General features: G+C 44.9%; 1 pseudogene; it reads left to right on the forward strand.

Annotated features, from left to right (window-relative positions):
- The first annotated feature begins 452 nt into the window (after window positions 1–452).
- On the forward strand, window positions 453–21384 carry LOC149434923 (zona pellucida sperm-binding protein 2-like; annotated as a pseudogene).
- Window positions 21385–21497: the final 113 nt, after the last annotated feature.

The following is a 21497-nucleotide window of genomic DNA, read 5'->3' on the forward strand; positions in this document are numbered from 1 at the left end:
TGCACAGGTGTGTTATGAAGGTAATTGGGGGGCGGGAATCCCCTTTAAAGTGACCCCGCCCTCCACTCAGCCGACCTCCTGCTTCCTGGCTCATAAATAGTGGCCCCCCAGGCCTGGATTTTCATACCCTGGTCCTGCGTTGGTGGGGGAGTTGTATTGGCAGGTGCTTCTTCGGGGGATTCTGTGTCCAGGTTTTCTTTGATAAATTGATTTACCCCCCCCCCCAAAGTGATGAGGGGGCCGGCACCTTGGAGGATGAGACCCCTCATGGGCTCTATTTTCAGGTAATTATTTGTGGTCTCCACCTGCCTTTTCCATGGGAAGTTTCCTCCATTGTATCGATTTTTATCTTCCATTGTATCGATTTTTATCTTCCATTGTATCGATTTTTATCTTCCATTGTATCGATTTTTATCTTCCATTGTATCGATATATTTCCTCTCGCTCACAGAATGGTCTCCGTCTGCTGCCTGCTCGCCATTTCTGATGCCGCGTCTCTGCCGGACTTCCCAGGTGAGTGGTCTTTGCTGCACTTTGTTAGACGCAGTCTTTGGCGTTCTCAAAGCTCGGCGCTGACCGATTTTTGTGACCGCGGTGGAGGGTGCGCCAAATTCACCGACCTGCGACTTGTGGAATGCACGCTTTTGTGAAATTTGATTGTTTCTCTGTATGCTGAATGAGGGAGGAGCTCAATGGAGATGCTGCTTTATGGTGGTAATCCCTCTTGCTCCCCACTTGAGCACCAGAAGGTTGTGCCCCTTCATGGCCAGGGGGGTTTTGCTGTTCAGCACTGCGCTACATTGTGTGGTCATGCAACTCTGCACCCAGGTTAGATTTGATAGCCTTTTATCACACTTCTTGATGGTGTTTCTTTTATAAATGAATTCTGGAAAACTTTGTTTTTTTTTTGGTGTGGTGGTGAAGTTCTGGTCAGGACCTGGTGATCAACACCCTCAGGAGCCAATAGAATCACAAGCAGGGCAGTGCATACAGAAAAGCAAAATCCTGTATAAATGTTTTTTTTTTTTTTTTTTCTTTGCCCAGTGAAGCTGCCCTGGCATGTTTAAAAATGGCAGCACAGTGCCTTGGTTGATTACATCTGCCTTGTGGCGCTGAGGTCTGTGGTTCAAATGCCACCCAGGGACACTACCTGTGTGGCGTTCACATGCTCTTAGGGAGTTTCTCCTCTGGGTACTCTGTATGTCCTACTAGGGTCAATTTTAGAATCTAGAGTACATCCAAGATGGCTGCCTCCCCATCGCCCCAACAGTGGATAAAGCCTCCTGGGATAGCAAAGTGCTAAAGAAATAGAATGTAACAAATCCTGAAGGCTGCGCTCTAGTCTAGACCTGGAGGAACATTTGGCGTTGGTTGTTGTCTTTGAGTACTTTGAGCTCCATTCTATAACTGGAGGGATGTTTGGCATTGGTCGTTGTCCTTGAGCTCCATTCTAGTCTAGGCCTGGAGCAGCACTTGGCGTTGGTCGTTGTCCTTGAGCTCCATTCTAGTCTAGGCCTGGAGCAACACTTGGCGTTGGTCGTTGTCCTTGAGCTCCATTCTAGTCTAGACCTGGAGGAACATTTGGCATTGGTCGTTGTCCTTGAGCTCCATTCTAGTCTAGACCTGGAGGAACATTTTGGCGTTGGTTGTTCACCTTGAGCTCCATTCTATAGCTGGAGGAACGTTTTGGCGTTGGTGGTTGTCCTTGAGTACTCTTTGGTGAGCTTGGTCCCAAAATGGACCCTTTGCACTCGAGTTTGGATCTAAATTGTTAATCTAATACCATAGAGGTTCTTAAACTTCCCTGTGGTACGATATATATTATAATATAATTTTTATTAATGTTTTCGCTTGTTGTAGGTCCTTATACGTGTTCGGATGATGGGATCCAGTTATCAAAGCCGGACGGCATTCCCCTGAGTTCCTGGAAGAGTCTTCATGTTGTAGGTAAGAATCGAACTCTGCTCGTTCTGCAGTTTGTATTCTGGAATGTGACATGCCACACAGGCTCAGTATGGTTTGGGATGTTTCCCTATCTTGGTCTTGTACCCTCCTGTGTCAGACAAATGGGCCCTACTGTGCCCACACCCATGTGCGGGTATTAAAAGACACATGCAATCAACTTCATTATTGATCACAATTCAGACTGAATTTTCATGCTTCAGATGTATCCGAATCACAATCGTAACAAAGGGTCAAAAACACTGCTTAAACAGTGGTGGTGTTGGACCCTAGGGGTGGGCGTGGTAGTGGTGGTTTTGGAACCCAGGGGTCACAATCATAACAAAGGGTCAAAAACACTGCTTAAGCGGTGGGGGTGTTGGACCCCAGGGGTGGGCCCAGTGGTGGTGGTTTTGGAACCCAGGGGTCACGATCATAACGGAGTCAAAAACTGCTTAAGCGGTGGTGGTGTTGAATTCCAGGGGTGGGTGTGGTGGTGTTGGACCCCAGGGGTCACAATCATAACAAAGGGTCACAAACACTGCTTAACTTGTGGTGGTGTTGGACCCCTGGGGTGGGCGCAGTGGTGTTTTGGATTCCAGGGGTGGGTGCGGTGGTGGTGGTGTTGGACCCCAGGGGTCACAATCGTAACAAAGGGTCTAAAACACTGCTTAGACAGTGGTGGCGTTGGACCCCAGTGGTGGGCCTGGTGGTGGCGTTGGACCCCAGTGGTGGGCCTGGTGGTGGCGTTGGACCCCAGTGGTGGGCCTGGTGGTGGCGTTGGACCCCAGTGGTGGGCCTGGTGGTGGCGTTGGACCCCAGTGGTGGGCCTGGTGGTGGCGTTGGACCCCAGTGGTGGGCCTGGTGGTGGCGTTGGACCCCAGTGGTGGGCCTGGTGGTGGCGTTGGACCCCAGTGGTGGGCCTGGTGGTGGCGTTGGACCCCAGTGGTGGGCCTGGTGGTGGCGTTGGACCCCAGCTGAAAAACGGCTTGCTAAAGTCATCACATTCCTGCTAGAACAAATGTGATTTTTTTTTTTTTTTCTTTTTTCTTTCTCTGTAGATCCTAGTGGAGGTAGAGTAGAGGCTTGTGATCTTCATCCAGATGAAGGAACTGTGACTATCCCAGAGACATGCATCCGCTATGAGGTAAGATCAGGGATCTGGATGAGTAAATGTCTGAAGAGACCGTACCATGCTGAGTATCCCATATTCAATGAGTGATTACAGTATGAAGTCCTCTACAATAGGACCTCCTGGTCTAACCTGTTTGCACACAAATGGGTGTTTGCTGAACTTGATAATAACAATTTCTTGAAGGATAGGCATAACTGTGTTCCCTCCTAACTGCCACTAGCGGCATGAGGTGCTTTAAAAGGCAGTCCAATTTTGTGACCTTGTTGGAATGTATCCAAAGGATGCCTTAATGGAAACCCTTCTCTTGTAGGCTGAAGAAAGATTGCCTATGTTTCCTTTATCAAACAATCGATAAATCTACTCTACAAGATTTCTTGCCATGAGATCCAAGCGGACTATTCTGTTGATCCAACTGATGGACAAGTCATGGAGTGTGGCCCGAACTTCATAACGGTAAGCTGACTGACCTGCTAGATGTTGTAGTAAAATGGGACTTGTGCAGGCGGAGCTGCCCAAAGCAAACCAGGAAACCTTTGTTGGGGTTACAGCTTGATTACTGAACATAAGGAATAAATCAGTCCTGTACTTCAAATGGTCAACCATGAATGGTACCACTGCCTCCTATTCTGAAAATCCAGAACAAGTGTCCACCTGAGAGATTCTGACTTGGACTTATCTGCGGATTTAAGCACCAAATGTCTCCATAGGGAAGAATTGGGTTATTGGTCAACTGGTGCTTTAGTTGGCTGGAAATGGCGTCCTCATTTCTCGATTACATGGGTTATGTTAAGCGTCTGTATGATTTCCATCACTGGCAACCCAAGAGATGATCCTTCCAAACCAAGGGAAAGGGTGCCTTCCCTTTTTTGGTATCCTTTTTGTCTTCAAGGTCTCTTTTGTGGGAGGGGGCATGGATATGTTTTGAAGACTTTCCCTATTGGCAGCTTGGAAATTCTCTGTGGACTCTGAAGAAACAGTATTATCCAGTGCTGATGTCCATCCTTGTAGACCTCTTGGAACTAGTCTTCACCATGCCTATGGCATGAGGAGAGGTGGATGTGCAACTTCTGATGTAATTTGACAATTCAGGTCATGGGCACAATGTACAGAGCCACTATGGTTGGCTCTGTACACTGTGCCTGACTTCAATGGAGAGACCTCCCTTCCCTCATGGTGGGGAAGAGACAATCTGATCCTTCTCAGGTGGAGATGATTCCCAGGCTTTTATCCAATCGCCCCTCTCCTGTACATCCAGTCTGTAGTGACCTTATATTACCACTTCATCACCTTATGCACAACACTCATTTCTATGGTCCCCTCATCTGTCTGACTTGTACATCTTCACCCTCAGTGTATGGCCTGTACAATAATGATGCACTCAATCTACTGCACCATTACCAGGCACCATGATTTTTTTTTTTTTTTTAGGCTTTCCATCCAACACATTTCAGTGTGTTTTTGTTTGCATGGTGCAAGTTGAATCCACCCAAAGATGCTGCCAGTGCAGGGGATGGACTGACCACTCATGGGGCCCCTGGGCAATAGGGGATCATGGTCCCCCTTTGTCCTTGCCCAAACTCAAAAAATCCTATGAAAAAGGTACCAGGGGCATCTCATGGGGCCCCTACTGACCCTGGGCCCTCAGGCAGTGCCCAAGTTTCCAAATGGTCAGTCCACCCCTGTGACAGTGAAATTAATGTCAAACTTCTAGCTCTGCTGATGGCTCCTGGTGAGAAGTTCTCATTTGAGACACTGGTGGGGGCAGAGCAGGAAACCCAGGCAAGGAAGTCTGGCATCTCTAACCACAATTTTTGATCTGGGATGGGAGTGACCTAAACAATACCAGGAAGCTTCAATTGCAGCAAGGATTCCCCTCAGTCTACTTTCCATAAAGGGTCAGTTTTGAGGCCATTTGCACTGTCCAGGCTTCTTTGTGATTGTCTTAGAACAAAGAAAGGGAAACTGATTTTTCAATGGACTTTTTTCCCTTTCTACATAGTAAATCAACTTTATGTATTAAATACCACCTAAAACTGAATGGTCTCAAGTATTAATTTAGGGAAAATTTAGAATTGGTATCTTTGCTCAGTTAGAAATAGAGGAAGACTGTTGCAATTAGACATGCTGAACTGGATGGACTTGTGTAGGGTTGTTGGTGGGTGTGTCCAGACTAATTGTTCGAATCAAAAGTTGGATATTCAAGATTCAGCTGTATACAAATTACAATAGTGACTCATTTAAACTAATCTGAAATAACAAGATTCAGCCCAAATTTGAAACCAACTTGAATTTTGAAAACCAATCAAAGTAAAATAGAATATAATAAAAATGGAAAGATATAAAATTTAAAATATCTGACTAGAGAATAGACAGAAACATGAACATTTTAGTGCTCAATTTCAAATATAATGGAATAGAATGGCATATAGCTCTTCTGAAATTTTGAATAGAATTAATTCAAATGGAACATATTAGAATAAAAGGGGTGGAAATACTTAAAATACATTACAAAAACAAATTGTGACCTGTGCTATGATGACAGGAGTATTCACAATAGCAATTTTCAGTGCCTTTTTGATTTCCAAATTTGGCTGAATTGGAGTAGACTTGAACAAAACAGTCAAATCAAAATGAGACTTTTTTTTTTGTAGTTTTGTACAAGTCTAGTTGCAATACAAATCTTACAAGAGTGTTAGGAGCTCCCACTCAGGGAGCTTACAATTGAATAGGAAGGTGCAAGTGATGGTCTAATTACAGTGAGTAATGGGAGAATAAAGATCCTGTGGAGGTGGGCTGGGCTGAGGGAATGAGGCATCAAGGATTGCCCAAAGATGGCTAGAAGGAGAGTTGGGGAAATTGGGGTAGCAATTTCCCAAGGATGAGGCTCTGTAAAAGTCCTGGAGGAGAGCATCAGAGGAAGTGTTGGAGTGGAGAAGTTTGGTTGAAGTGCTGAGACCATATTGGTGGTGTAACTCCCCCACAAGTCCTTTGGGCAGTTTTTTTACATGACTGCGTAATGGTCATAAAGTATGGAGGGGTGTATATAAGCTGAACTAAAAGGGCTATTCATCTTTCCAAAGGTTCCTCATCTGTGCTTGTGTTTAGCAATCTTCATTGGCTGGTACAGGATGTCATCTAATGAGCAAGAGCCACTCATCTGGGCACATAGGGGTTGACCCGTTGCTGTAGGGAGGCTTGCAGGCAGATGGGGGCAATTTACTGCAGAAGACACTGCACATCTCTAGCATACCTGATCAGTTTGTCAGCAGAACTTCAGTCTTTTTCAACAATACTGATCAGTCAGATCACCATAACTGGGGTGAGGTTGGGGGTTCTTATCAGGATCTTGATATTGTACTAACTAATTGGCATTCTGGGGAATCTAAAGGGTTTACTTCAGTTTTATTGCTTCCTAAAATGCTTAGTTCAACTTGGGGCTTCTCAACCAGGGTTCCATGGAACCTTTAGAGTTCCTCCAGAGGTTGCTAGGGGTTCTAAGCAACGTCTGCCTCAATTAAGTTCCTATGGAGACCATTGGCCTTGTTTGTAAGGTGGTTTTGGTGGTTGGAGTTTTGTTTATTTCCCCCCCCCCCGACCATTACACTAATGTATCATGAGTTGTAGATGGTCATTATGGTTTTAGGGAACACCTGACAAATTATTTCAAGGGTTCTTCTGTTCAAAAGGTTAGACTGGTTTCTAGCTGCAGCTGGTTTGTTTGGCTCTTGCTATTTGTGTAGCACCTCTCTAGGTGGCCAGGGGGCACAAGTTACTCATTTTTACACGCAGCAGCCTGGTGAAATGGTCAGCAGGGTCCAATTTTGGGTCAGGGCTGAGAGGCTCTACAGGTCAGTTCCTTGATGCCTCCTCCCACTCTAGGATCTTTGGAGAAGATTCTAGAAGCAGAGGTGAGGAGCTGGCCCATGCCTCGAAGGACCCTGTCCAATCCCCAAGCAGGAGGCTTGGCATGGGGCTAGGGAAGCCTTTAAGTGCAACTGAGCCTACTCAGCAGCCGGAGTTCAGGTGGAAGATGTGAGGAAGATGCAGGAGCTTGGGAGGGGGCCCAGTGGGAAAAGGTCTACCTACAGGCTGGCACCTGGACAGGAGCATCACTTGGCCTCACATCACCTGCAGTTAAGGCTACATATGGAGTCAGCCCAGCAAGGCCTGAAGGCAGCAATCTACCTAAACCAGCTCACAGGCAAAGACTGAATAATCCTACACCCCCCTGGCCAGGTAAAGGGAAACTGGCATTCTGGTGGGAAACCTGATTGGCTCCCTACTGTTCAAGTGGCATTCCTTGGCCAGGGATTCCTCCAGACAGCTGGGAGAAGAGTATTTATCTGGGGTGGTACACTGAGGCTGGAGAGCTCTCCCAAAAGTTTGCTGTGTAACTTGTATATAGTTGCCAGGAAGTTGTTGGGTTGTAGTTCCATTGGGCATCCCATACATTCCTTACCCCATCCAAGTTCAATTAAAAAAAGCTTAAACCAAGCTCAACGACTGTTTACTGTCTGTAAAATGCATGTTGCCTGGCTGTACAGGACTATAGGGGGGACACCAATCTTCAGCACCTCTGAAGGGGGTAGTGCTACAACGGCATGGTCTCAGAATGAAGAGCATGCACAGGTGGAAAGGCCTTCTCTGCATGGATGACCATGACTGTGGTGAAGGGTTTTGGTGTTTCCAGTTTCAGAAGCATTTGGCCCTAACTTTGGTAAACCAGATGGGTCTGAAGACTTAGTTTTATGAAGATCTGTTCTTTAGAAGCCATTTTCACCAACTAAACGCTAGTATACAAATGTGTGAAGTACAGATCTGACTCTTCTCTCCCTTGTTCCCCAGGCAACTGTATCACGGACTATCCCTGGCTTCAGTGATGAGGTAAGGTATATGGAATTCAAGAGTCATCTAAATTGTAGCAAGATGGAACAGTTGTATGTTGTGGGTAGTTCAGACCAACTGTGGGGTGCAGCTTTTGCCAGCCCCTTACAAAAAGATTGTCTAGGGTACAAATGATGCAATAACAGAAATTGAGCATTTCTGATTTTTACTGGTCATAAAAATACATGACTAAGGATACAGTGTAGATCCTCATGATGGTACCTGGCTACGCTTGATGGGCATTCCTCATGATGGTACCTGGCTTTGCTTGCTGGGCACTCCTCATGATGGTACCTGGCTTCGCTTGCTGGGCACTCCTCATGATGGTACCTGGCTTCGCTTGCTGGGCACTCCTCATGATGGTACCTGGCCACGCTTGCTGGGCACTCCTCATGATGGTACCTGGCCACGCTTGCTGGGCACTCCTCATGATGGTACCTGGCCACGCTTGCTGGGCACTCCTCATGATGGTACCTGGCCACGCTTGCTGGGCACTCCTCATGATGGTACCTGGCCACGCTTGCTGGGCACTCCTCATGATGGTACCTGGCCACGCTTGCTGGGCACTCCTCATGATGGTACCTGGCCACGCTTGCTGGGCACTCCTCATGATGGTACCTGGCCACGCTTGCTGGGCACTCCTCATGATGGTACCTGGCCACGCTTGCTGGGCACTCCTCATGATGGTACCTGGCCACGCTTGCTGGGCACTCCTCATGATGGTACCTGGCCACGCTTGCTGGGCACTCCTCATGATGGTACCTGGCCACGCTTGCTGGGCACTCCTCATGATGGTACCTGGCCACGCTTGCTGGGCACTCCTCATGATGGTACCTGGCCACGCTTGCTGGGCACTCCTCATGATGGTACCTGGCCACGCTTGCTGGGCACTCCTCATGGTGGTACCTGGCCACGCTTGCTGGGCACTCCTCATGGTGGTACCTGGCCACGCTTGCTGGGCACTCCTCATGAGCTTTCATCTTTACCTTAAGTGATACTAAACGGGTGTCACCATAATTCATTCACATAAACCATAGATCATACCACCATGTGTGGTTTGGGTTTTTTGATTCCTGCAGCTGTGTGGTCTCCATGTTTGGCATCTGCTGGGAAAGATCCTCAGGGCAGGTGGGTGGAGGGATTTCTTACTCCTGCTGATGGATGCTCTCTACAGTAGTCATGTTGTTGGCACAGCACCAATGGCGTGACTAAAAATTCAGAGGAGCAATTAAAATTTTAAAATGGTAAAGAACTGGTTTTATAGCGGCCAATATATTCACATCAAATGTAATTTTGTTCATTAATATGGTGTAGGTGGAGTCAGATTCATGCTAGGTTTCTTTTCTTCAGACTGCCTCTATATCCAAGGCTTTTTTACTTGACAGGTATTGGTAATCCCAGGAGTCAGAAGAATGGTATGTAGTAGGATGGCCCCAGCTGTCACTCTGGCCACACCCTCTGATGCATTTGTGGCCAAGCCCCCATGGGCAAGGTCAGAGGGTGTGGCCAGGGTGATGGTGCAGTCCATTCTACTACATGCCATTCCTGGGGTGTGACTTGAGCAGCATCCATCCTCACCTATACAACTATCTGGTGTTACTTGGGACACTGCTCCCTATATATATATATATATATATATATATATATATATATATATATATATATATATATATATATATATATATATATATAAAATTTTCCCTTGCCGGGTGATTTTTCGTTCTCTCAAGCAACGCCAAAAGCACATTTATAATTTCCTTTACATTGGATATTACGGATTTATAGTAAAACTAAGCACTTGAGTTTCTTGATGCATACTATATCCTACCCCATAGTGTTTAGCAATAGGAGGGAGTGTCATTTAGCACTGTATACACCCACATGACTAGTCACATGGGCTGTCCTGATAAGAGGAAATGAAGAGTTGGCAAATGAACTGGAGCATGCTTGGTAGAGGACACCAGCTGGTCTACACAATTTCTGCCTGCAATGGGGACACTGAGAAGGTGGGAGGGACAGTTGAAGGCAGGACTAGGTATAGTTTAATCTACACACAACCAATACTATGGTGGCTTTTCTGTGTATGAACACTATATATAGCATGCATTAAGTTTCATAGTCTGGCTTTAATGACAACTTAAGGTTATCTACACCCTCTATTAAGCTTACTTTTTCTACTGCTCACCTAGTTTGTGTTTTGTGTTTTGTGTTTTGTGTTTTGTGTTTTGTGTTTTGTGTTTTGTGTTTTGTGTTTTGTGTTTTGTGTTTTGTGTTTTGTGTTTTGTGTTTTGTGTTTTGTGTTTTGTGTTTTGTGTTTTGTGTTTTGTGTTTTGTGTTTTGTGTTTTGTGTTTTGTGTTTTGTGTTTTGTGTTTTGTGTTTTGTGTTTTGTGTTTTGTGTTTTGTGTTTTGTGTTTTGTGTTTTGTGTTTTGTGTTTTGTGTTTTGTGTTTTGTGTTTTGTGTTTTGTGTTTTGTGTTTTGTGTTTTGTGTTTTGTGTTTTGTGTTTTGTGTTTTGTGTTTTGTGTTTTGTGTTTTGTGTTTTGTGTTTTGTGTTTTGTGTTTTGTTTCCCCCATCACTGCCATCTTGACTCAAGCATTTACTGAAGTTGGTTATGTCCACTATGTAAAACACAATGCTTGGGTCTCACTTTGATCTGTTTCCTGGGGCACATAGTAGTACATGTGCTTTGTCCCATCTTCCTAGGGCTAAGGCTAGCTGTAAGGTCAGATGGGGCACTCTACTCCCTTCATGGCTGTCCAACCACTATCAAAGATGCCTCCTTGATGGTGGTTTCTCAATTCCCCCCCCCCCCAATCTCCAAGCATTTGCCCAAACTAAGTTTCCTTGCAAAATCCAGAAGACTTGGCATTTGAACCTTTTTAGCTTTCATGCCCTCAGACGGAAGTGGTACCCATCAAATAGCCAAATCCCTGCTAGTGGGTTTTTTAAGCTGCAGTCAGGTCCAGGCCAGTTTCAGGTGTTTTTTTTGTTTTGTTTTTCCCCCAAATGGAATTTGGCTTTAGTTCTTACTTTGCCTCAAACAACCATTTGAGCCCCTAGAAGACATTTCTGTTTGAAATTTAGTTCTAAACTTTCCTAACTTCCTTTAAATCAGTGTGAAGGTCAAATGAGATCCAGGCACTGTCCATTTCGGGACCTTAGTTATTTTTTCCCAACCAGGTGATCCCTAGAATGGATTTTTTTTTTATATTCCTTTCAAAAATCTCATTCTATCGTTTGCAGGAAATAGTGTTGCCTACATTTCTGTACAGCTCCAACTAGTCTGGGGGAAGAGGCGTTTCCATGCGCTTGCCATGAAAATGGCATTTGAGATTCTAAACTCCTTAGACACCTCCAAAAATCTCAAACTCCTTGTTCACTCTTTATGGGTAATCACAAAGGGGAAAGGGCCTCCAAGAGTACTCTAGGCAGATGGCCCAGACAGGCAATCAAAGAAGCCTATTGGGCAAAGTCCCTCCGGAAGGGGTAGCAGCACACTCTAAAAGATCAGTGGTGGCCTCTTGGGCTGAAAGGGCTGGTGCATCTCCAGAACAGATTTTGCAAGGCAGCTATGTGGTCCAGCTTTTCCTCATGCACCATTATAGTTGGCTGCATCGGACCAGGCTTTTGGCAGTAGTCGGCAAGCAGTGGTCCCACCCTAGGGGTAAGTTACTTGGTTACAGTCTCCAGGTGCTGTCCTGAAAAGCAAGGAGAGAACCTTAGACTCACCGGTGACTGTATTTCTAGGAACCTTTCAGGACAGCAGCATCTAACCCCCCCTCATCTTTCTTATGTCCGGTTGCCATGGTGTTTTTCCAGCATGCCATGTTGCTCAGCTATAACTGAGGGCATGGTGGAAGAGTCTGACCTTTAAAATGCAGTTTCCTGTGACTATGGGTGGAGCTGTGCTGTCCTGAAAGGCTCCTAGAAATGGTCACTGGTTAGTCTGTTTTTTACTCGTATGGTGGGCTGGAGCCTGCCTTGTTTGACCTTGCAGAAGGCCTTAGACAGCACCTAGTAAGTTGAACAAAGTATTGAATGTACACAATTAAAACTTTGACATGACTGTGAAAGGGACTTAAAATGCTCTTCAGAAAGTTGCATCTCAAAACTTGCAATCTAACATTGTTCCCTACTTGACAATGGGGTATATAGGCCCAACTGATGTCCTGCACTGTCATCTTGTGCCAATGTTGGGTGCCTGAGCATAGTTTGACCCACAAATACTCCTGCTCTTGGGGGGGTGGATTTAACAGGCTACAACCACATCCCAAATGTCCTGGATGGTGCACACCTTGCTGCCCTCAAAGGACCAGGAAGTCCAAATGCACTGAATGCAAAAACATTGTGGATTACCTTAAACACATTTAATAAGGTGATAAGAAATATACTCACAAATGACAAATACGCCAAAGGAGTATCATAAAAGAACAGCACTCAGTCCACATTCCATGACTGTCCACCAGGAACCCTGGACCTCCAACAGGCTAATGTGTTTTGAGGATTTCTCTTCCTCTGCCAGCTGGCTCTGAAGAGTTGATGCACTAGGCCAGTGTGCCCTCTGGGTTTTCTTTGCATAGTTTGAATGTTGGAGGACCAGCTGAGAACTGACTTTTTGTGCTTTAGACTTGCTTTTGAGGCCTTTTAGGGTCAAGCTTTTTGAAGAGCCATCAATAAGCTTTCCTTGCATGTCCAAGTGATCCATTGACTTGAATTATAAACCCCAAAAGTGCAATCACAATGGTTGGGAGTTTAGACTTGAAGCACACATGGCAGTCTGCAGGTTCATAGTGGCAGCTAGACACATACAATTCATGACTAATTGCAATTTGGAATATTTTGTTCCGAGATTCGGATGTATTTGAATTTCCAAATCACCATAGTAACAAATTCAAACTATAACAAATGAATTTGAATTATAAATGGAAACCTATTGCAATACAGTAAGGTATAGAACTGAAATACCATGGTTCCTACTTGGGAAGCTTTATAGAATGGACCCATCTTCCAAAATTGAATTTAAAACTAATACAAAACAAATTTAGGAAACTAATCATTCTATTTTGAAGACTTTAAAGCATTTCTAAAGGTTCACTTTTTTCCCCCCTAAAATAACAAACGTGTACTTGTTGAGTGCAGTGGTTTTGCACAGTGCAGCTTAGGTCCCTCACAGGCTTTCCTGGCTCCTACTTTCAGGTGCCCCCACAGCAAGCGGGTTGCTTTGGGGGCACCTGCTGCTCCATGTCCATTCATACAAAGCTGTGGCTTGGCCCCACCCCCTCCTCCTCAGCTGACTTGCTGTGACTGACAGCGGCAGGAGCCATTGGCTCTGCCAAGGAGGCAGAGAACCAGAACAGCCCAGGCCCTCATGCATATGAGGCTCAGGTAAGTATTGAATGCATGAAGGTAAACCTTGAGCCTTTACAACCACTTTAACTTGACAAATGAAACCGAAATGCAACACATCTAGTGGCGGCTTCCAAATCCTCTTGAAACTGGGTACTTCAACTTTCCAAAGTGGGTACTTCATGTGTGGGTTTTTTTTTTTCTATCAAAGGTCAACTAATGCCGACTTTACAAATCTCTTGCAGATTGGTGCTATACCACCTACAGCCACATGGATGGTAGTCATCTACAATGGAACCGAGAAAACGAAAGTGACCATTGCAAAAGCCAGAACTTATGGATACACGTTGACGAGTGACGACACAAACTTTATGTTCAAGATCCGTTACGATGCCTTTGGAATACGTGAACTATCTGTAAGTCTAGATGGGACGTTCACTTTTGTCTCCCAAAGTTTACTTAACTTTTTTTTTTGTCTTTCTAGGCCAATAATCAAAGCTTGTACATTGGAGACCTTGAGATCGTTCTGGAAAAGCTTTTTCCAAAATTCATGATTGCAGTGAAGATTCGGTGTGCTACAGGTAATTGTTGTACATGTAATTGGCAGTTCTATAAACTATCTGGAGAGGCTTCTCCATTTCCCCAATGCTTTCAGAGCAGCAACCAGAATTGTTCCTCTACAGGAAACATGGCAAAATGGTGAAAACCCCTCCTACCCTACTCATCCCTCAGTTTAGAGTGCATTTCTTATTGCCTGAGGTCACACCATTGCAGGGGCCGACTGACAACTCATGGGGCAACAGGGGATCATGGGGGCCCCTGTGTCCTTGCCCAAACTCGAAAGCCTATGAAAAAGGTATCTCATGGGGAGCCCCCTACTGACCCCAGGCCCTCGGGCAGTGCCTGAGTTTCCAAATGGTCAGTCCGCCCCTGCACCATTATGTGACCAGATGGTCCTTGGGTCAGTTGTCTCCCTCTTGATGCAGATACACCTAGTTTGTCTTGCCTTGACCCTTTGCCTGGATCAGAAGGTTCCACTTTTCTCAGCATGTAGCTGTGGGGATGTTGGCTTCTGCAGCTTTTTAGTTGGAAGCTGTGGGTTTTTTGGGGGGGGGGGATAAGTTGATGGGACTGTATGGAGTCCTAAGGCTAGTGGCCTAGTAGGCAGCCCAAGCTTTGGTTTTGAGTAGTGGCATTGCTCTACTCAAGGCCAGGACTGTATTAGGGGGGGGGGGGGGGGTGCGCCTTTCTCATGTGCATGAACTCTTCCCTTCCAAGTCAACCCTGGTCTCTGCCCCCTACCTACAAGCACAGTCCTCTGGTTCAACTACTCTTCTACCAGTACCACCCACTTTGGTGAATACAAAACAAAGTATCACTTTGAGTAGTAACTTGTATGTAATGCAGTAAAAAACCCACTGCCAGCAACAAGACGACCCCCCCCCCCCCCCCCCCCTCCAGCAGCCAGCATCAATGGGTCTCTCCAACAGTAGATCCCTCCCAAGCAACAATTGATCCTTCCCTCGTTAAGATCCCCCACCAGCAGAATCAATGGGTCTCTACCTTTAACAGTAGATCACACTCAGAAGCAACTGACTCTTCCCTCCCATTAAGAGATTCCCCCCAGCAACAATAGATCCCCCAGCAGCCAGTATCAATTGACTCTCCAGCACTCCTTGCCATTACATACATTCAGTGCTGGAAATGCATTTCCACTGAAACCCCCCCATTCCTACTCTCCAGAATGGATGGGCAGTATGGAAAGTGGTGCTGACCACTGCATTTAAATCGGGGCCTGTGATTGCAAGGCATTGGCAAGGTGGCTACTGTGTAACCCTATGGTGGTGGGTAGGGGGTGCAAGGTGTTCTGAGCACTTTCCCTTCCTGGGAGATATTTGTGGGAAGGAAGCCATATGGACCAGGTGAGCTTGGTAGTAAATTGGGGCAGAACTGGAACATGGCATGGGCAGCTCTTAATGTAGTTGGGAGGTCTGAATTGTGGTCAGAAAGGTCCCTCTAATGCTCGGTGTGCTATGTAAACTGCAGGCAACTAAACTCCATGAAATCCTTGCTTCATTACACTTTCCTGCCAGGGACAAAGCACCCCTGTGCTAGTACAGCCTGGCCAGGACTACCAGGTCACAAACCTCCACCTTTCCTGTTCTGACGGCAAAAAGGAAACTCATGAAGGTCAACCCTCTGCCTACACTTGCCAACCATGTGCATGGGAGTCTGAGAATGGCTGTCCAGATTTATCCCCTTCTCCTCTGAGGTGGATGCAAACGTAGATGGATGCCTTTTAATGGCTCTTGATGATAACGACATTGTTTTGCCTGAAGCTCTGATTACCCCTGCTTTGGGAATGCCATGCTCCCTATGGCTGTTCACACAAATGGGGAAGACACCGGGGTGTTCTATGCATTTTAAAAACAAACATAGCCATTTTCATGGGAGAACAGAATTATTGAATGGTGCAGCTAAACTAAAACAATCATACACATGGGGGCGCAGGATTTGTGGTGGTTTGCAATTGGTCAACTAATTCGTCAACTCCTAATGTCGTCCAGTCCTGCCAGTGGAATATGATCCCAGAAGGCTTTATTTTTCTGAACCATTCACACTTGGAGTTTTGTTCATTGGAGAATTTTCATCCTTTTGGATCTTCTCATCACTATGAACCACCATCTCAAACCCTACAAACCATTAGCAAGTTTAACAGTCCAACAAAAATTTGAAATTCTGTACAAAATTCTAATTGTTTGCTAGTAAAGCTTGACCTTGCAATAAAGACTCTAATGGATAGGCAATGCTCAGATGTTTGAACCAACCTGTGAGGTAGGTGGGACCATTAGTTGACCCTTCTAATGTGTTTACAGGCTATAACTTGTACTTTCAGGGCCTTTCCACTGCAATGACACCCACATGGACATCTCTATTCCTGAGTTTGATGGTGATCTAGAGTCTGTTAATATTGACAATGTAAAAATTCCAATCCCAAGTAGCGATGATGTGCTCCAAAGTCACGGCTTAACCGTTGACACCAACAGTGGAACCCGAATAACAATCCGAAAGGAGAAGCTAAAGGTAAATTTTTTTTTTTTATATATTTTTTTTGCACTAAAGGCTTCTATAATTAATCGCATAAATATTTGATCTCGTTTTCTGTCTTAGGCTTTAGATGACACTCACTGCTTGCCTCCATTCACTCTGGTCTTTGAGGTGGAGGATCTTAATGTGCCAATGAAGCTTACAGGGTGCTCTACACAGTGCAGACAACCGAATCCTAGTGAGTTTGATGAACAATTGCGTACATAGGAACCGATACTTTAATTTTACATTTTAAAATATAATTCACTATTCTATTGCTTTTTTTTAAATTTTGTTCCAGATTTTAAATTCATAACTTTTTTTGGTTTTCTTAGTTGGTCAAGGCTGCTCAAAAGATGGCTTTATGACCATTGAGGTTATGTCCCAGCAAACCAGACCGAGTCTGAACTTGGATACAGTGATTCTGGGGAATGGTCAGTGCAAGCCAATAGAGAAGACGGACCGAGAAGTGGTGTTCAGATTCCTTGTGACAGATTGTGGCACAAAAATGAGCGTAAGTTTGGTCTGACATGGCTTGATTAGCCTACAACTTTTTTTTTTTTGGGGAAGGACTTGCTTAACAAATTTTTTTTTTTTTTTTTTTTTTTTAGTTTGTAGGTGGGGTTCTCATCTATGAGAATGAAGTCCATGCCCTGTGGAGAGATCGTCCAAAGAGAATAATCTCAAGAGACAGCGAGTTGAGGTAATTTAACTGGATATAACATTTATAGGTAGTTGATCCAGGGAATATCAGATTGCCTCTTGGGTGATCAGGAAGGGTTTTTTTTTTTCTCCCCTGCAGGAGCATATTCCATGCTTTTATGGGTTTTCTATCTTCCTCTGGATCAACTGGGTATGGGATTACACCAGGAAGACTATGTATATAAGTAACGTACTTAAAGTGTGGGGGGGGGGGGGGGGTGTCATGGCTAAAATTTCACCTGAACTTGCCCACTGGCTGTGTTGGGCATAGACTTCTTACCTCACAGTAGTAGGTTGCCTCCCAAAGAGGCTGTGACACACCACTGTAGAACTGTCCACCTGCTTCCTTGCAGAGGCTGGAGCTGAAGAGGGGTGAAGGTGAGATGTGGATGGGAGATGCAGGGGTAAGCGGCTGTGGAAGGTTGAACCATGAAGTCAGTGGCGCACCCCCTGGATCTGCAGTCTGTAATGTACTCCTGGTATTTGATAGTTTGTGAGGGGGAGTTTTGGGGTGTCTGAGTTCCTCCACCCATTTTCTGAGAGCTCTGCTCCACAGCACACCAGATATGGCATAACCTGACGGTAAGGTATAATTTGCCTAAATGAGGTGCCCGGTCATGCCGGGTGCAATTTGCCTTGCAATGTGAGTTTCAAACTGCATGGCAAGTCACACCCTGTTGTCCGCAATTAAGTGGTGAGATCCTGACTTGGTTGGAGTCGCACTGATTCTTGGAGTGAATGCACACTTGTGTCTTGCAAGCCGCACCAAGTCAGAATGACATCAGACTTTGAAATGGGCTACCAGTGAAGTTGCACGATTTCAAAAGTCTGAGCGGTGTGACCGGGGACTAAATAGTGTGGTGATGGTGTCAGAAACCAGTATGTAGTGTATGCAGTCCTTTAAAGTGGCTACAGAGACCCTCTTGAAACGCCTGTCCTAGTGTAGTGACCTTTCTGGTCTAGTATGGAGTTAACCGATTTTTCTAAACATTCATAAGTCGAAGACCTTTCACAAAGGACTTTAAGGCACCAACTAGCAAATGGAAGCCAAAGTCCACCATAGATGTTTCTTTTGCAGGGAGACGGTCCGTTGCCTGTACAATGCGTCTGATAGCGCTTCGTTTGCTGTGACTGTGCTGCCGCCATCTCCTCCTCCAGTCTCTGAACGATATGATGGTCCAATTTCCTTCGTCCTTAATCTCTATCAAGGTATGTTGGTCCTTGCCTCAGTTATTCTGCGGGGAAATGGACATCAGACTGGGGAGTCGGTGGTGAAGGATCTGGGTATTCTGGTAGATCATACCCTTAAAGTAGAACTAAAGGCCATTTTTGGATGGAGTGGAAAGGGATTGGAGCCCTTGTAATCTATTTTTTTTTTTTTTTTTTTTTTTTTTTTTTTGGGTCCCTGTTAACAAAATTCACTTCTGTTTACCATTATTGAAGTAGAAAAATCCCAAATTTTGGATTGTCCTCAGAAAAGAGGGGAAATCTATTGGACACTAATTCTGGTGACCTGTTTCCCAAAGTTCCCTTTAATTTGCAGGGATTGCCTATCACTTCCTTCTTTGGTAATGGAACATGAAGTGAAGGGAAATCTCCCCAATAAAACACAAATGGCAAAAAATCTGGCAGGGGTTATAACCCTACATTCTATCCAAAATTGGGAAAGTTCTACTTTAACAGTCAGCAATGCCAAGCTGCACTTTCTAACACTAGAAAAATGCTTGGGCTTGGACTTCAGAGACATGATCTGCCCTGCATAAAGAATTAGGAAGACCAACTAGAATGTGGTTCAGTTTTGGGAGCCAAAAGGAGAACTGGGGAGAGCAGAGAAGGGCAACTAGTGGTGCCCCAAAATTCTGGACTAAAACCAAAAATTCAAGATGCATTTGGCCAAAACCTAAAACATTTTGCAATATAAATTTTAATTAAGTCAAATATATAATTAATTTTTCAGGCAATCAGCTGCTGTCACATAGCAGTTAAAGCAGTTTTGCATTTTTGAAAACAAAATACATTCCTTTAAATTCCATGTATATCTTCACACTGGTCTGCATATTTTTTTTTTTTTTTTTCAATGGAGATGCTGCAGAAAAACACATGTAGTGCAGTTTTGATGGTTTTTTGCATTTAATCTGCCTGGCAACAGGTTGGCCAAAAAAGCAAATAATCAAAAACCTGTGCAAAATGCGCACTACATTGGAGTGAACCAGGGCTGAAATGCATCAAACACATGTGTTTTGATGTATTTGAGTCACTTGACCAATGCAAAACACCAACTTTTTTTTTTTTTTTGGCAAATGCCAATTTAACATACTATTTTGGCCACTGATAGATTATAGATATAGATGGCTTGGAGCAGTTCCTCTGAGAAGATCAGAGGAACTGAAGGGTCCTCTCAAGGCGATTAAGGGGGATATGATTGCCATCTATAAATACAGAAGTGGTCCAAATGGTGAACTTAATGTATAATCCTAAGGTCCTTACAATAGTCAAGAGCTTTAACCTCCATCTGGAAAAGGCTTTTCCAGTGTTCTGTGGAATAGACTCCCTCAAGAACTTGCTCTGACCATCTCAGTTAACTGTTTTAAAGCGCTGAATGCTTTTCAAAATGCTCAAAATAGAACAGTTAACATTTTATAGGTAATGGCAGGGGTAGTTGACTAGAAATATCTTTCCTTCTGGGGCATCGGTTTTTACTTAAAACCTGACTATGTAGTGATGTTTCCCTTTTTAGATGACTCCTATGCAGTATTGTACAAGGATGACCAGTATCCAGTTGTGAAGACTCTTCGTGACCCCATCTACCTTGAGGTGCAGTTCTGAATCGTACGGACCCAAACATTGAGCTGGTGCTGATGACTGCTGGGCAACAATGTCTCAAGACCCCACCGCCTCCCTCAATGGAAGATTGTTGTAGATGGGGTAAACCACTTGCAAAATATGTTGCAATTTCAAGATTAGATGGCAGGCGCAATATACCATTGACACACAACATACACTATATTGCCAAAAGTATAGGGATGCCTGCCTATACACGCACATGACCTTTAATGGCATCCCGGCCTTGGTCCATAGGGTTCAATATTTAACTTCTGGGGAAGGCCGTCCACAAGGTTTAGGAGGGTGTCTATGGGAAGGTTGGACCATTCTTCCAGAAGCACATTTGTCAGGTCAGGCACTGATGTCGGGGGGAGGAGGCCTGGCTCGCAGTCTCCGCTCTAATTCATCCCAAAGGTGTTCTATGGGGTTGAGGTCAGGACTCTGTGCAGGACAGTCACGTTCCTCCACCCCAAACTGACTCCTCTATGTCTTTATGGACCTTGCTTTGTGCACTGGGGGGCAGTCATGTGGCGAACAGGAAGGGGCCACTCCCAAACTCCTCCCACAAAGTTGGGAGCATGAAATTGTCCAAAATGTCTTTGGTATGCTGATGCCTTAAGAGTTCCCTTCACTGGAACTAAGGGGCCAACCCCTCACATAATCCCCCCCCCCCCCCAACTTTACATTTGGCACAATGCAGTCAGGCAACTACCATTCACCTGGAAACTGCCAGACACGTCCATTGGATTGCTAGACAGAAGCGTGATTTGTCACTCCAGTGAACATTGCTCTAGAGTCCAGTGGCGATGTGCTTTACACCACGGCATCTGATGCTTTGCATTGTACTTGGTGATGGAAGGCTTGGATGCAGCTGCTCAGCCACGGAAACCCATTCCATGAAGCTCTCTACGCACTGTAGGGCTCATCTGAAGGCCGCTTCAAGTTTGGAGGTTTTTAGCTATTGACTCTGCAGACAGTTGTGGCCATGGAGGTGATTGGACCACCTGATTCCAATGATTTGGAGGGGGATCCAATACTTCCAGCAATAGTGCATTGGCAGATATATTGCTAGCTAAAGCCAAACTCTTCCACTTCCTATAACCTGTCTTACAGACTGCCATGGTATTTATAGGAGTTCCTTGTACAATATATACAAACTATTTCCAAATTCTATACTTGGGAAATTCCTCACTAAAGTCCATACTAGAGTGGGAATTGCTGAAAATGATACTTGAGGCCAGAAAATGAAAGGGGGACTGCCTGTGGTCTAGTTTATAGGGAGGTTTTCATTCTTTAGCTCAACTAGGTAATACTTTTTGCCTCAATGCGTTTTAGTTGTGCAGAAGACAAAGATGACTACCTTACAGTCTTTCATCCAGTCTCCAATGTGGCACTACCAGGACACCGCAAGCGATTCGAAGTCAAGGCTTTCGCATTTATGTTTGGTGATTTGTCAACTCGCCTTGTAAGTTTTTGTGTTTTTTTTTTAAAGTGCATTTAAGGCAAAAGCTAAACTTTTAGTTTGTCTCTGGATGTAATGGCTGGACTAGTTGTTTTTCAGGCTTTATTTAATCTGCA

Source organism: Staurois parvus, unplaced genomic scaffold (assembly GCF_062004578.1).
Source record: "Staurois parvus isolate SC_StPar_1 unplaced genomic scaffold, SC_StPar_1.0 ptg001641l, whole genome shotgun sequence".
Lineage (NCBI taxonomy): Eukaryota > Metazoa > Chordata > Amphibia > Anura > Ranidae > Staurois > Staurois parvus.